Below are 16,737 nucleotides of genomic sequence, written 5' to 3'. Positions count from 1 at the left end.
TGTGTTGGCAGATAGGACGAACTGAGGGTAAAAAAACTGGAGGCAGGAAAATCAATTGGGAATAATTCAATGGGACCTAATAAGGACCTAATCCAGTGGGACTGGGGACAGACAGGGGCTGAAGAGTTGAGATCATATATAATAAAAATAGTAAAGCAAAACATGAGGTCCAATTGGATATAATGGAGTCTAGAAGACATCCAGTATAAAATGATTGCTTCTTCTGTAGCACACTGTATTAGTGGGCTAGGGCTACCACAGCAAAATACTACTGACTGGGTGGCTTAGACAACAGAAGTTTATTTTCTTACAGTTCTGGAGGCTAAAAGTCCAAGATCAAGGTGTCAGTCAGCTTAGTTTCATTCTGAGGCTTCTCTCCTTGGTTTGTATACGGCCACCTTTTTTGCTGCGTCCTTCCATGGCTGTCCCTTGATCTGTGTTGTCTGTGTCCTGATCGCCTCTTCTTATAAGGACACCAGTCATAATGGATTAGGGCCCACGCTAACAGCCCCCTTTTAACTTAATGACCTCTTTAAAGGCCTATCTCCAAATACAGTTATAGTCTAGGCTACCAGAAGTTAGGGTTTCAACATATCAGTCTGGGGGGGACACAATTCAGCCCATAACACACATATATTAATGGCAATTAACCGTAACAATATGTGCATATATCTGTGCTGGTTATTAAGCGACTGCCTCTCAGTTCCAAACCTACCTGTGATGCTGGAGCTGGGGACTTGGCCGAACACTTTCCACTTTGCCAGTGGCTTGCTATTGAAGCTCTGCCGATAGGGGGCGCTAGAGAAAAATGAAAAGGCCTGAGAGGGGAGGAGGCATCACCCCAAGAACGCATCTTCACTCTGGCAGCCCACCTAGGTTCCAATATGCAGTTGTCTTTTCACCCTTTCAGAAGCAGCCTCCTTACACCCCCTCAGAAACACCAACACTATCCTGCCAGCACCTCTTCCTGGGTTCTGAGGGGCTCCTATTCCAACTTCTGGGTTCTAATGGCCCCAGATTCTGCCTTGTGTTTCTCCCAGTCCTAGAGGTGAAAGTTGCTTCCTACATTTACTTTCTCTGTATCACGTCTGTGTCCCCATTTGCCTTTTCAGTTCTCCAATGACTGTTAAACCAATTTCCTATAGAACATTTTGTCTGTTAAAATAACTGGGGTGATTTGTTTTGTTTTCCTAACTGAACTAACATCTCTCTTTGTGAAATTTTTTCCTCCTTTGCTTCCCGCAGTGACGGTATTGCCAGTTGTCTTATATTTACACAAAATAAATATTAGAGGAGTGAAGAATGGCCAGCATTAGTTATCATCTAGGGGACATCAGAATTCCATACCTATGAAAAACAGTAAGCAGAAAAAAATCAGCAACCATTATTAACTTTAACAGCTCTGTCTTGCAACTACAACAGAAGGTGCACCATAGAAGAAAGAGTACTAGATTTAGGTTAAAGGACCTTGTTCCTATTTGCTCCTTTCTACCTCCATCTCTTGCTGTTTGGTGTCTTCTCAGAACCTTGGAGTTTACTGAAGAACTGAATAATAAATGCAAAAGTCTCATGACAATTCTATGACATAAACCATTGCACACTGTGTGCCTCTTAGCCTTCCTCCTTATTTTCCTATTTGGTACCCACAGTCCTCATAGTAAATTTGGGCAAAAAAAATGTATAAAACAATAGTGGCACTAATATTTGCAGAACGCATATCACATGCTAGACACCACGCTGAGTACTTCACGAATATTGTCTCCTTTGATCTTCACAAGAACCCTGTGATGATAATACTATTATTATCCCCATCTTGCAGAAAGGGAAATTGAGGTAGCACTTAGAAAATGTGCCCATGTTAGGGTTCACCTTAAAGATAGTGGAACTAGGACTCGAACCGAAGCAGTCAAACTCCAGATCTGTGTTGGAAAGTTTCCTAGCTCACTTAATTTCTCAGAATATGTTTGCAATAGAAAAAGAACTGAGTGCTTTAAGAAGAACTTCTTTCCTTCAAACAAAAATTGTCATGCAAGTCATTCACCAACATTCAACTTAACTCCAACTGCCAGTTGGAGTTGCTCCCTTTCCCCCAAAAAATGACAGAAAAAAATAAGAATGAAGGAAGAAGAATGACCAGATTCTGAAAAGAACAAAATAGATTTAAATGTTCTAAGGTGAAATAAAGAGTTTTTGTTTTCAGGCGTGGTGTTCTGAAGGAGGTGTGGACCATTTAAAGATTTGAGAACTTTATGAATTAACCATTCTAATAGTAATTTTTCAGGCTTCACTCATCCTACCTTTACTTTTCTGTTTTCCCTAACTTGTGATTTGGGGCAGTGATTATCAAAAATTTAGCAGTGAAATTTCCTATTTTCCAAATGATACTGAATCATAAAACAAACAAAACAGTATTTTAATACACAGACTTATTTTATGCTTTGATATTCATAATATTTACTTAAACAGCCAATCAATGAGAATGTACATTAATACTTTGAAGGTTTCCAGTGTGTTAAAATTGGATATATGTCACATTTGAATGTGTTTGGTAGTTACTTTTTAATTACATTAAAAAAATAACTATTTAAACATACTTTAAACACTTGCAACGAATAGTTGCTGGGCCCCTGAAGCACCTCTGAGGAAGTATCACAGTTTGCAAACCACTGGTAGAGGGAAATGCAGGCATCCAGCCGCTCACTGCCATCCAGTACATAACTAGATGGCATTCTCCCATTCCTGAGTACATTTATGCTGGCCCACACTCCTAGCAAAGGAGCAGGCATCAGGCTCCATCGATCTTAGACACACAGAGTGACTTATCCATATGCTCAGGGTGTTTAATGCTGTGTCCCTGTGCAGCCACAAATTAGTCACTTTCCGTTAGTGACTGTGAATATAAAGGAGGCATTTTCTGAAATATGGATCTTGTTTCAACAATTAGGGATAGAGAAACGAATAACCATTTTTTCTTCATTTATTATGTGTCTAAATGAAATAGCTTCAGTTTGCGGCCTCTGTACGTGTTAATGAAAACATTCCACCCCTTAAACCTGCTCCCAAAGTCCCAATTCTAAAATGAGGAGAGCAGATAAAAATAGGGTAGAAAATTTGCCTCCGTTCCTTTTCTTCCTTTCTTTCATTGAGGTCACTGTGCTCAATTTATAGAATTACAGAAATTCAGAGTCAGAAAGAAACTCAGAAATCATGCGGATGAATGTGTTTATAATTCTCTATAAGAATTCCCCTACTAGCATTTCTGATGGCCTCCAATAGAACATTCCAGTGCAAGGAACTTACTACCTCGTTATTCCACCCTTGGAAGGCAGGAATTTATGTAAAGTTCTCCCTTCCATTGCATATGCCACTGTTTAGCAGATCACTAGTTGATGGACATTCAGGTTGTTTCCGAGCTTTTTTCACAAAAATGTTACCGTAAACATCTTGGTGATTATATTAATAATTCTGGGTTTATTTCATTAGTGAAGGCTCTCACAAGTGGAATTGCTGAGTCAAAGTATACGTGAACCTCTTTTATTTTAGTAGCTAATGCTGGATTACTTTTCAAAAAGGTTGTGGTGATTCATATCCCACCAAAAAAATGGCTATTTTCCCATTGGATTTTATCAAGCTTTTGAACTTTTGCCTATCCACCAACTGAATGTTTATTATCATCTGTGTTTGGTCTTCTGAGATTTTTTTTATTGTTGTTGTTGAATTGTTTGCCTATTTGTCTTTGGGTGGTTTATATCATCAGTTTGAAAGAGCTCTTACTTGATTAAAGGTTGATCTTCCTACTGAGACTCATGGAAGTTAGTGTCTAACTTCTTTTTTTGTCATTGAAATATGTTTATTAAACACATAAAAGGAAAGGAAATAAAATCAAGCTCCTTTAGAATCATGCCAATCAGAGATAACCGTTGTTTCCAATTTGAGCTTTCTTTTTTAGTGTCTAACTTCTAACTATCCTGCCTTATCTTCTCTGAACAAATTCATTTCTCAGTGATTCTCTTAAGATGTGGTGCTTGCTCATAAATGAGTATCTCACCCTAGAAGTGATCTGTATGGTATAGGGCCTTGCTCTTCAAAGTGTGGTTCCCTGACCAACAGAGCCAGCATCACCTGGAGACTTTTAGACCACAGAATCTCAAGCCCTACGCAGTGTCTGCTGAATCAGGATCTTCTGTTGTACAGGATATCCAAGTAATCTGCATGCACATTAAAATTTGAGAAACACTGTGATAGAGCATGAAGATCTTTACCTTTTGCCCCAGTTCTGAAATTTATATTAAAATTATCATAGCTTTTCAGGTCATAGTAACTATTATCATAGCTTTTCAGGTCATAGCAACTAAGCCTTTTATTCTGCTATCAAATAAACTGTTGTTAAACTGTTTCTCTGGGCTTCCCTGGTGGCGCAGTGGTTGAGAATCCGCCTGCCGATGCAGGGGACACGGGTTCGTGCCCCGGTCCGGGAGGATCCCACATGCCACGGAGCGGCTGGGCCCGTGAGCCATGGCCGCTGGGCCTGCTCGTCCGGAGCCTGTGCTCCGCAACGGGAGAGGCCACAACGGTGAGAGGCCCGCGTACCACAAAACAAACAAACAAAAACTGTTTCCCCATCTGTATTCATTTATTAATATTTTGTACCTAAGTACAAGATTTTACCCTTATTCTCATTAAATTTCATTGTATTCATGTCAACTCATAATTCTGATTTATGATACTCTTTTTGGATATTGAATCTGTATTTTAATATAGAGGTTCTCATTACTCAGTTTTGGGGGAAGTTAATCTAAAACTTCGAGTAAGTATGTGTGGTAAGACCCCAGATAAGTCCCTTCATACTCAATTTCCTTTGTCTTATGGACATGTTAAATCCAGTTAAGGTGAATTTTAAGACAAGGCCTAAGGGGAAAGAGAAAGAAGGATATCTTCATAATAGAAATATTTAACTGAAGATATTTATGCATGTGGCAGTACTTTACTGACCATGTTATTTTTTCAGAACAATCACCTGTTGACCGCTCATCCTCACCAGCTGCTTCTATGACAGATCCAGGCACCAAGTCACAGAAGAAACTTCGGGATTGTTTTGATGCCTCAAAGCAGCAATGCCTGGGAACCATTAGTGCAATGATGACTTTGGCCCCTGAAATGACTAAGTTTCTAAACACAGAAAGGAGACATTTAAGAACCAAAGACAACTCCTCTTTTAAAAATATGCTCAACCACTGGTCTGGACAAGATGGTGTAGACCTCTTTCTCCTTGCTCATTCCCCTAAATATAACTATAAACTCAACTGGAAATAACTCAAGAGACAGCCAAAGGAGACGTGATGGATGGTAAGAAGGAGGGAAACTTGTTTGGGACCCCAGAGAGAAGAAACAGCATAATGGCAAGGCGTCTTGCAGGCCCTACCCAACAGGTGATCCAGACTCAGCATTTCCCTGGCCCCCAACCTAGCAATAGATAGCAGCCCAAGTGGACTCATTCCTCCCCTGGGTTGAAAGGGAGCTCCTCTGAAAACATCCTTCTGAAACCAGCCTGACACCCTTGCTTGGACAAGGGGAATAGAACTAGAGACCCTCCTAACAATAAGTGGCCAAGAAGTGCTCTCCTTCATTGTCAGGCTAGAGACTACCCTTCCCACCTCCCAAATACCAAAGCTACTGGGAAGAACTGTCAAGAGGGACCCGTAACAACATGTGACTCGACTGGGGAGCCTCTCTGACCCCATGTACCCTGTCCAGAGACATCATGGAGCTGGGGTGGGGGTATCTTTAAGGGGATCCTACCACAACAAGTGCCTAAAACATCTCCCTACCTCCTCTTGCCAGAGACTCCTTTTCTCCACTGGGACAATTAACAAAATCAGGAATGAAATAGTAGATGTCACAACAAATCCTGCAATCATTAAAAAGATAATAATGGAATATTGTGAACAACTTTATGATCATAAGTTTGCTAACTTAGAAGAAGTTAATCAATTACTTGCAAAACCTCAAAATTCCAAAATTCAGCCAAAATGAAAGAGATGATCCAACTAGCCCCCATAATAATTTAAAAAATTAGGGCTTCCCTGGTGGCGCAGTGGTTGCGCGTCCGCCTGCCGATGCAGGGGAACCGGGTTCGCGCCCCGGTCTGGGAGGATCCCACATGCCGCGGAGCGGCTGGGCGCGTGAGCCATGGCCGCTGAGCCTGTGTGTCCGGAGCCTGTGCTCCGCAACGGGAGAGGCCACAGCAGAGGGAGGCCCACATACCACAAAAAAAAAAAAAAAAAAAAAAAATTAAATTCATAGTGAAAAATTTTATGAAAAATAAACCTCCAGACTCAGATGGTTTAACTGGAGAATGGTACCAAACACTTAAAGAAGAATTAACACCAATTTTACACAACCTTATCCAGAAAATAGAAGAAGGAATACTTTCCAACTCATTTTATCAGTCCATTATTACTCTGATAACAACCAGACAGATACAGTACACAAAAGAAACTACAGATCAATATATCTCATGAATTTAGTTTAAAAAAAAGAAATCCTCAACAAAATACTAGCAAATCAAATCTAAACATGATTTAAAAGAATTATACACCATGACCAAGTGGATTTATTCCAGGTAAGCAAGACTGGTTCATCATTCTAAAATCAATCAATGTACTTCATCAGAACAACAAAGTTGTTTAAAAATCAAGAAAATTCATATGGTCATGTCATTTGACACAGAAAAAGCATTTAACAAAATCCAACACCCATTCAGGATAAAACCTTTCAGTAAGTTAAGGAACTACCTCACCTTGATAAGTAGCATCCACAAAAATCCTACAACTAACATCATACTTAGTGGTGCAGAACTGAACGCTTTTCCTCTAAAATCAGGAACAAGGGAAGGACATCTACTCTTACCACTCTATTCAATACAGTACTTCAAGCCACTGAAGAAGGATGAAGAAAAGAATAAAGACATACAGATTGGAAAGGACTAAATGAAATAATTTCTGTTTGCAGACGACATGACTGTCTACGTACAAAATCCCACGAAATGAACGAAAAAACATTCCTAAAATTCATAAGTGAGTTCAACAGGTCATAGCATACAAGATCAACACACAGAGATCAATCTCATTTTTGTATCCTAATAACAATATGTGAAGCTGAATTTAAATTACAAAATACTTAAGTATACACTTAACAAAATACATACAGGATCTGTATGCTGAAAACTAAAAAGTGCTGATGAAAGAAATAAAAAAAGACTCAAATAAATGAAGAGGTATACCTGCTTCTAGATTGGAACAGAGTGAAGATTGCAATTCTCCCCAAAGTGATCTACAGGTTTAATTCAGTTCCTATCAAGACCCCAGCAAAGTTGTTTGTTTGTTTGTTTATGACATAGACGAGCTTATTCTGCCATTTATTTGAAAAGCATAGGCAGAGGGATAATAGACACATAAATCAATAGAACATAATAGGGAACCCAGAAATAGACCCACACAAATATGCTGACCTAGTTTTTGACAAAGGCGCAAAAACAATTTTATGGAGGAACACTATCCTTTCAACAACTGATGCTAGGGCAATTGGACATCTGTAGGCAAAAAGATGAATCTTGACCTAAACTCCATACCTTATATAAAAATTAACCAAAAGTGGATCATGGACAGAAATGTAATAAAACTATTAGAAAAAAAAAAAACGGGAAAATTTTGGGAATCTAGGGTTAAGCAAAGAGTCTTAGATTGACACAGAAAGTACAATCCATAAAAGGAAAAACTGATACATTGGATCTCATCAAAATGAAAACTACTGCTATGTGACAACCCTTCTTAAAAAGATGAAAAGATAAGCTACACAATGGAAGAAAATATCAATATTTGCGAACTACATATTCAGTGAATGACTAGTACCTAAAATATATAAAGCATTATCAAAACCCAACAGGACAAAACCAATCAATCCAATTAGAAGATGGGAAAATATATGAGGGTTTGGATAACAAATTTTGAATATTTATAGTGGAATACTATTCAGCAGTCGAATTGTATTAACATTTAATGAAATACTAAAGCATATATCATGGAAAAATCTCAGAAGCATCATGCTGATCAAAAGAGGTCAGAAAAAAGAACATATGCTTTCACTCTAGAACAGGCAGAGGTAATCTATTCTATGGAATCAGAAGACTGGCTGCTTGAAGGACTGGTGGGTGGGATTGTCTGGGAAGGAGCACAAGGGAACTTTCTAAGTGTCAATATTTTCTATCTTGTTTGCAGTGTGGGTTACATGGGTATGTGCATGTGTCAGTGTTCATCATTTATGACCTGTGCTTGTCATTTTATATAAATTATACTTCATTAAAAAGCATAAAAAGACAAAATAAAAAGAAGAAAAACCAAATTTCAAGGTGACTGAAGATGCCTTGAAGTTCAAATTTCTGATCTTCTGGGGACTCCGATAAAGATCTGGTAGAAAACCATCTGGTTCTAACCCAGTTGAGTCATCACACCTAGTGCACAGTCCAAGGGCATAAACCATAAAAGGTAAAAAAAAAAAAAAATCACCTTAATGGGATAAACTCAGCAACCAAACAGTCACCTACATTCTTGTCCTTCAATATCACAGTTTTTGTCCTTCTCCCCAGTTAGTCATCAAGTAGCCTGTTCCTGTCACCACTCAACAACCTGCCTGGTTTATTTCTATTTTGTCCTGAACACACTTGTTATTCATTTGACCTTTCCTCCTGCTGTCTTACCAAGTCCCACCATAATGCTGTGCATAATGCTGTGAGCCATATCCTCTAGGACTGTAGACAGCTGGTAGACAAATACAGACTCCCTTCAGCTCTGGCAGGCTCACAGCTGCTCTGCTGGCTGGCACATAACTGAGGAAAGAGTAAGCCTGTCCAAGGTGCAGAGATTGGCAGCAAGCAAGCTTTATTTTCAGCCAAGGGACCTTTGCGAGCCTTGTTTACATGTCCAAGTCAGATGTAGCTGGAGGGGATAGGGGAAAGGAAGACCAAGAGATCCCAAGCTCAACACAAAGGTGTTATTGAATGGTTTCCCTTAAAAACCCTCTCCAGGGTTGTGGCTTTGAAGCATATTAAACTACCTGACTTACAGCTATTCTACAAAGTAAAGTGTTATAAAAATAGCACAAGTTATATAATCAGAAAGAATCAGGTTCAAATTCTGTATCTGTAACTTACTGTGTGAATATTTTGCGGGCAAATTCTTTAGCTTCTCTGAGCCTCAGTTTCCACATCTGTCAACTCTAGAAAGCAACACTTACCTGACAGGGTTGGTATTGGACTTAAGTGTTTAATATTTATAAATCTATCATTGCTGGCACATGGTAGATGTCCATTCACTTATTAACTAATTCATTAATTCCATTCAACAATTCATTTACTAATTAATCCTATATTTATATATTCAACAGTAAAAACTGATCACCTCGTACATACTAGGCACCATTTTAGGATACATCAGTGAGCACAGCAAAACTCCTGCCCTCATGGAATTTACATTCCATTTGGAGACATAGGTAATGAACAAGTAAGTGACTAAGCATGTAATATAATGACAGGGAGTGATAAGACCTATAAAGGAAAGTTAAGCAGGGTAGGGGTATAGAAAGTGGCACAAGATGTTACGTTTGATCAAAATCCCCCTTTGTGGAGATTACAATGGAATAGAGACCAGCCTGGTGTCAAGGAGCAATGGACTGAAAAATCTGTGACTCCTTTCCCCCTTTCTTCCTAGAATGGTTATTGATATCAGAAAACTTATCAAGCATGCTGACTCCATTCAACAGACAATTATAACCATCCCCAGGGTGAATGGACCTAGATCAAAACTCAACACCCTTCTTTACCAACTTCATTCTTCCACAAGCCCCATCAATAACTATATGGAATATTTTCAAAATGAACAGTATTGATATGTCAAATAAATCAACAACAACAACAAAAAGATGAGCAGAGAATATTTGTGTGAAGAAGAGAGAATCAGTTTCCACCCTTTTTCTGATGAAAGTGGAAAGGTATTAATGAGAAAGTGAGTTAAGCCTCCTGAGGTGTTAAGTCCCGAATGACTGAGCAGCTTCTTTACAAGTCCCCCTCTGCATTCCCCCAGCACCTATCTCCCTGTTGCAGTGACGAGCCCTGCAAAACATGGAGCCAGAATGAGATCCAGGTTTTAATACTTTCGATATAGCTCTGAACTTGGACCCGTTACAAATGACAGCTCTGGCTTCTTGGACCACTCCTTAACGCTTACCGTTCAATATCAGAGGCTAAGACACTCCAGCAGTTTGACAGAATTAAGTTCACACTGGCTGACATCACCCAGTATAATATCATCATGCAGAAAGGCCCCAAATTCATAACACTGTTCAAAGTTATGCGGGATCACCAGACTGCTAATCAAAAGTTGGGAGCATTGACATTGAACTTTTTGGTCAATGATGATGTTGGCCTACGGGTCATCTAAGTTCACCGCTTCACTTAACCAGGTTATTCTGTCTAAAAACCAGATAAACTTGGGTCACCTTGTGGTCAGTTTCAGTACTTTATGGCACTCAAAAGAAATACCAGTTTAATATTCTCCCAAAAGTAGTGAAATTGATGTAAATCTTTGTTGAAGTTGCTTAGAGAAATGCTAAAGAGGGGAAACTCATTATAGGGCACACTGCTCATGTCTTAAGGATCCTCTTTACCTTCTTTGTATTTTCAATACAACAGTACAGAATATTCGTTACAGAAGGGGCTCCCCTTAAATCTCTCTTTTCTTTTCCATCCCTTCCCCAGCTCTATCTTTTTTAGCCTTTCTCCTTCATTCCCTCTCTATTTCATCTTTATATTCAATTGTCCTTATTTGAGTTCCAGGCCCATTCTATCGTAAACTAATCTAGCTTTTCCCTGTTCTTCCAATTCAGCCACTATTCCCTTTTCCTTGATCTCTACAACAGTAATCTAGGCCATAGCTCCATGATCAGTGAAGAAAAGTTCCTTCATTCCCAGCTAGCACGATGGGAGGAAATTGTGAATACATGAACGCTATTATTTTTATTGGTCTTGAAAATCATTTCATAAACATTTTTGAGGGTCTGCTCTGTTGGGCACATGTTCACAGGGGTAAACAAGACACAAGCATTTTTTTCCAAGGATCTTAAGGCTCTCACAGTCTGGGGAGGCAGACAGACAAGTTTATGAATGTGGTTCTCAACCACAGTGCTGTCAACATTCACAAGTGAGCTACCGATTTTAGATCAAGCTATAAATTTATTTTTGTTATATCTGAGCATACAACCTGTCACTGTGATGTCAGCCAGATGGAATTAGACTGAGAAGGTCTTAGACTGAGAAATGTGGTTGAGAGACAGGAGCCACCTGCTTTAAGCGAATGAAACAGGTGAGGCATAATGTCAAACCAGGGCCATAATCAGATGTCTAGTTTACTGGCTCTGAGGAGAAATGGGCTCTGTGCACATATAAGACGGTAGGCAGGAAGTGAACCGCTCTATTCAAACAGTAAAACAGCGCTGAGGCGGGTCCAATGGAAAAATGCAACAACCGTGGGTGCTTTTATAGGCACCTTGAGATATTCCACTGGAGCAGTCATCACGTTGTCCCTATCGATGACTTGTTTATGGCTCTTTTGAGACTTTTAGTCCCTTCAAATGAGACCTTCCCAAATTCTAGTATTCCTAAGTTAGCAGTAAAACAAAACAAATTGAGAATCACAAAAGAGGAAATTGAAGATCCTTGTGGAAACTGACGATACTTCTTAAATGCCACACATGTCACATTTTTGTGGCAGAAACGGAACTCCAAGTGAGGAGGTCTCTTACTCTGTCTGTTTCTTTCAAGGGCTGGAATGTTAGGAATGTTTTTTGAATGTGTCTATTTCAGCAGGGAGGTGTTCCATAAAATGAAGTTTATTTTTATTGGTTTGGCACCTGGAAACCCTCTGGGAGTTTCTTCCACTCATTATCCTAAATGTGTAACAGCAATAGCTGAGGAGGTGACAGCCTTCGGTTTGTGTTCCCGGGGGGTGGCCAGTCCTGAGGAGAACTGGTCTGTACAGAGTATTGCTGCTGCTTTGTGCCAGGGCACTCTTCTATTTTTGGCTCTGACACAACAACAAAGGCTGTTTCTGTGCTGATTTCGCACATGTATATTATTCCCTTTCCATGCAACTTCCGATGTCCCTTCTGTTTGGTTTTTGTTAACAATATTCTTCATAAGTATAGATTTAGTTATGATACATGGTGGCAGAGATCCAGTCACTTTAGCTGTCTTTTACCAGCCCTTTGAATTACTCCCTTGTGCAACAAGCAAAGAAAGTAAACATTCCCATGAAAAATGAAAGAAACATGCACAGAAAGAAGAAGGAAGCACCTTACTTCTTGGTGCTTGGAGGCAAAATATAATGCCAGAATATGCCCCAACCTTCTCAGTATTAAAGGGATAAATCAGCCACCTTTACCTTCTGCCTCTTAATGGCAAACAAACAGTGAAAGAACATCTGTCAAACGTGTATGGTGGTGTGAGAGTCTCTGGAGGGCTAAGCAATCCACCAACTTTCTGGTGTGGATTCAGCCTTGATTCAGAGCCAGAGACACCTGCTTGTCCCTCCCCACTTACAAACATTAAAGGCTCTCCCCTACCCAGAAAAGAGGTTTCCAAACTTGGTTCAGTAAAAAAGTGCGCTTTCTTCAAAAGAAATTCTGACCCAAAGTTCAAGAAGTCTAAATCGATAGAGTCGATAAAACCAAAGCTGCTCTGGTTAAATCAGGAAAATGCATGTCACCTGCCCCCTCCCCCTCCATGGGACTTGGAAGCTCTGCTAAAGCAGGGTTTAAGAAAAGATTCAAATCTTTAGGTGACTCTAAAACATCTATATTGTCTGGTTCCAAATTACCCTGCCCGTATCGTGCCCTCCCTACATTCCAAACACTGCACACTCTACCATTGACATGAAGACGCCAGCAGGTCTTAAGATCCCCGCTCTGACCCTACTTCCCCATCCCTCCCACCATGGTCCACCAGTGTTTGTTGAATTAATGCATTAGGGGAGCATGTACATGAAAAGGAGGATACAAGGCAGAGCCTACTCTCAAGGGACACATTAGTCAAGAGAAAATCTAAGAACATGTAAGGAAAACGCTGAACAGCCAGCTGAGGGGAATGCTCCCCACTCCGGTCTCCAAAAGCAACAGCCAATCAGAGAACACCCTATGGAGGAAGGGTAGCTGGCAATTTCTCAACGGATGAGTGAGGATTGGGTAGGTAGAGGAAAGGTATGGAGGTGAGAATTAGTAATGCCATTTTGTGGTCAGGGAGGAGAGGAGACAGTCTGGCAGGAAGGAAGGGCTAGCATTGAGAGAAATAGGGGATAAGTGTGGATACATATGCTGGAGCAAAACTGTGGAGGGCGCTACAAATCAGGGAGAATTAGGTGTGATCTGATTTTCAGTGGGGGACCATCATCTATTCTTAACTAGGAGAGTGACATGATGAAAGTGGTAAATTAAGATCTTGAGGAGAGGAATAATACGATTCGAGTCATAGACGAATAAAATGAGTCTAACAGTGTTATGCTGACGAAAGAGAGTGGCTAGAAGGCTGCTTTAATAATGAATGAGCTCTCTTCTTTCCTGCTGATAAAGAGATGTATGTGCCTACACTCAGATTCAGAAACTCCCACATAATTTGCAGCAAGTGCTGACACCAGTTCTTGCGGCCGTTCTTGTGCAGCTGAAAGCAACCCAATGTTGGGTTTAAAACAAATTCATATGTTTGCAAACAAGTACTTTCGGGAAAAAAACATAAAGCATTCTCACTGTTTTACAAACTCAATGACATTGTCTATTTTTAAACTCCATTTGTATACTCAATTACAGTTGTGGCAGGTTTTTCTTTTAATTTTAACAACTTCAATTTTTAAAACTTCCAATTGTAAATGCGTTGGTTTCTGTACCTGTTTCCTGGCAGTAGTAGGGATCACGTGTGGTTTGTATGTATTTTTAAGTTGTTAACCCTTTCCATCCCTCTGTCAGCTCTAGACTTTAGATGACTTGAGGCTATTCTTTCTTTCTAAGACCTCTTCGTGCCTAACTCAGTGCTCTGAAAATAGTGACCAGCAAGTGAATATGTGGATCGTGATGCTCTCAGAACACATTTCCAGCAGGTTCCATTTCTATTTGCAGAGATTTCTAGCTTTCTTTCTTAATTGTCTGTGGTTCATCCTGTTTGAAGAAGGGGCAAAAACTGCTTCTGGTTGTTTTCTCCAATTTCATTTCATCACTGATGGATTAGCATCACCCTGTCACATCTTCTCACTCATTTTTTCCCTTCCTGTTTTGCTTTTGGGGCTCATCTGCTTCATTGCCATCTTAATTTGGAAGAGAAGGGATTACATTAAGGGAACAATGGAATCAACAAGTGTAATATATGAATCAGACAAATTCCTAAAGTGCTTTTCTCCAAGGCAGAATTTGTACACAGAAATTCACATTCATTAGGCTAAAGGCAGAGCATGTCAAGCTAGTTGCAGGTTTAATAGAGAGGTCAGACCTTGTTCTCTCTGTCATTCCTACTGACAACATCATTAGAGCTACAGTAAAATAAGAGAATGTCACAGAATGTCAGCCTAGTCATAGTGCAACTGTTCTTTTTTCATTAGTGACTCAGCTGGTTGCTATGGCAACCCCACTCTAGTACCAAGGATACTAGGGCTGATGCTTTCCGCCTCTATTTTCAGTTAGGATAAATTGTGCTCCCACCTCATGGGCTCCTACCATGATATTTATTTTTGGGTCATGATAATAGAGCCAGTTGGAAATATGTCTGTTGAAATTCTAGCCAGGCAGAGAGCATTCCCACTAAAAGGGAGAGTGAATATAGGATTTCTAGGTTTGATTTGAGCACCAATTATCCTGTAGGAGGGAAGGTATTCCCTTCTGCCCTGTCAGTCTCGTGGGGAGACTGCAGACCTCTCAAGTACTCGTTCTTCGCTTTCTCTAAAGCTGGCCGGCTGGCTCCAGAAAAATTAGGCAATCTATTTTCCGTGCTCCTCCCTGACTCTCCCAAGGGTCCATCTATTTAAAAGTTCCTTCTGAGTGGGCTCAGTACCACTTCATTTATCCACTCCTTCATTTATTTATTAATTGCAGAGTAATTAAAATGGACAAAGCATCGTGTTAAACATCACATTTAGCTGCTGATTTGGGGTCTAGCTATTCACATTAGCTAGAGGGAGGGCCAGAGAGGGAAGCAAGAGTATAAATAAATGCTTATAATACCATGTGACACATGTTTTAGTTGAGGTCTGGGCATGTTTTGAAAGTTCAGAGGAAGGAGAGAGTAACTCTACCTGGGTGAGTTGGTAGATACTTCAGAGAGGAGATGATATTTAAGTTGGGATTTTAACGATGTGTTCTCCAGTTGAAGTCCTCATTGATTCAGAGCTGAGGTGAGACTGAAGGACTTTGGTGACAGCAAAGAGTTACCTGGTTGAAAGTCAGCTTGCTCTTTAAAAGTATATTAATCCTCTTGAACTCAAAGTATTTTGCTGGCTACCAGGGTGAGTTTCTATTTTAAAAAGGTAAAACTTTGGAAAACAAAGCAAGCTTCAGGCAACAGTCTTTGGAATCAAAGCAGACCCAAGTGAAAAAGTTGATGGATGTGAAGATTTTGTTGTCAGTTAATCTTTTCCCTGGAATTGACATATTGTGAAAGGCACCCATTATATCTCTGAAGCAAACACAAAACGATACTGAACCAAAGTGTTCTGTACTCCTTACAGTTGGTGGGGCGTGAAAGGATCCTTCATTGCACCTATTTTCATACAAAACTAAGGTATTTGGGGACCCTGTGGGATTAACAAACACGTCTCTCTCTCTTGCATATCAATCATTGTTCAGAAGTAGAGGCAACAGCCTAATGAAGCCATCATGTAGAAGGCAGTGTTCTTTCTGAAATGTATCATGGACCAGGGTCTCTTGACGGAACCAAAATGATATTTATCATGGACTGGAAAAGTCCTTTCCTACTGAGCCTGTGTCACTACGTAGCACAGATATTCAAGCAGCACCTTCTAAAATGTGTGTGAGTTTATCTCTCCACACCCTAACTATCACAATGTGTTATACAACTTTTGGCACAGTACTTCAATTTGAAAGGCAAAAAAATACATTTCATTGTAATCTTAATTTATATTTCCTTTTTCTTAACATCTTTATTGGAGTATAATTGTTCACAATGTTGTGTTAGTTTCCGCTGTTTAACAAAGTGAATCAGCTATATGCATACATATATCCCCATATCCCCTTCCTCCCCCACTCCCTATCCCACCCGTCTAGGTGGTTACAAAGCACCGAGCTGATCTGCCTGTGCTATGCAGCTGCTTCCCACTAGCTATTTACTTCACACTTGGTAGCGTGTACATGTCAATGCTGCTCTCTAACTTCGGTCCAGCCCACCCAGGCCTCTCCCCGTGTCCTCAAGTCCATTCTCTACGTCTGCATCTTTATTCCTGTCCTGCCCCTAGGTTCATCAGAACCATCCCTCCCTTTAGAGTCCATATATATGTGTTAGCATACGGTATTCGTTTTTCTCTTTCTGACTTACTTCACTCTGTATAACAGACTCTAGGTCCATCCACCTCACTACAAATAACTCAATTTCATTTCTTTTTGTGGCTGAATAATATTCCATTGTATATATGTGCC

General features: G+C 40.0%; 1 protein-coding gene across 5 annotated transcripts in view; it reads right to left on the bottom strand.

The window, feature by feature from the left end:
* Positions 1-724: 724 nt before the first annotated feature.
* LOC114486744 (tigger transposable element-derived protein 1-like) overlaps positions 725-16,737 on the bottom strand; it is a 570,985-nt gene continuing 554,972 nt past the window's right edge. For all 5 annotated transcript variants that reach the window (XR_008618082.1, XR_008618085.1, XR_008618084.1 and 2 more), the window contains one exon: positions 725-798. The gene's annotated coding sequence lies outside the window, so the exon portion shown is untranslated. The remainder of the gene's footprint in view (positions 799-16,737) is intronic.

The sequence above is a fragment of the Physeter macrocephalus genome, chromosome 8, assembly GCF_002837175.3.
Source record: "Physeter macrocephalus isolate SW-GA chromosome 8, ASM283717v5, whole genome shotgun sequence".
In the NCBI taxonomy this organism is placed as follows: Eukaryota; Metazoa; Chordata; class Mammalia; order Artiodactyla; family Physeteridae; genus Physeter; species Physeter macrocephalus.
This window is presented reverse-complemented; position numbering and strand designations above follow the sequence as displayed.